We start from the raw sequence: 327 nt of genomic DNA on the forward strand, positions 1-327 counted from the left end.
CTATTTTGATAGCTCCGCCCCACACATACGTACGCAACCCAGGCAACGATTATGGCGGAATCTGCTGTATTATTATTATCTGCTGTATAAAACATATTATCTTACTTTTCGGACACACTTTGGGAGCTGACGCTTGAAACAGACAGTGGAGGAGGTTTAGACGCTCCAGTCTTAAAGGGTGTGGAAATGAATGTGTCTTTATCATAGCTGAAGGGAACGACAATACGATTGACAACACGAGCATGTTCAAGCAAAAGCCAGCATATGCTAGTTCTGTGAAACAAAGCAAAACCAATGTTACTCAACTATCGAGAAGAAAGCAACCTC

The sequence above is a fragment of the Sinocyclocheilus rhinocerous genome, unplaced genomic scaffold, assembly GCF_001515625.1.
Source record: "Sinocyclocheilus rhinocerous isolate Xijiao unplaced genomic scaffold, SAMN03320098_v1.1 scaffold16017, whole genome shotgun sequence".
NCBI classification, from domain to species: Eukaryota; Metazoa; Chordata; class Actinopteri; order Cypriniformes; family Cyprinidae; genus Sinocyclocheilus; species Sinocyclocheilus rhinocerous.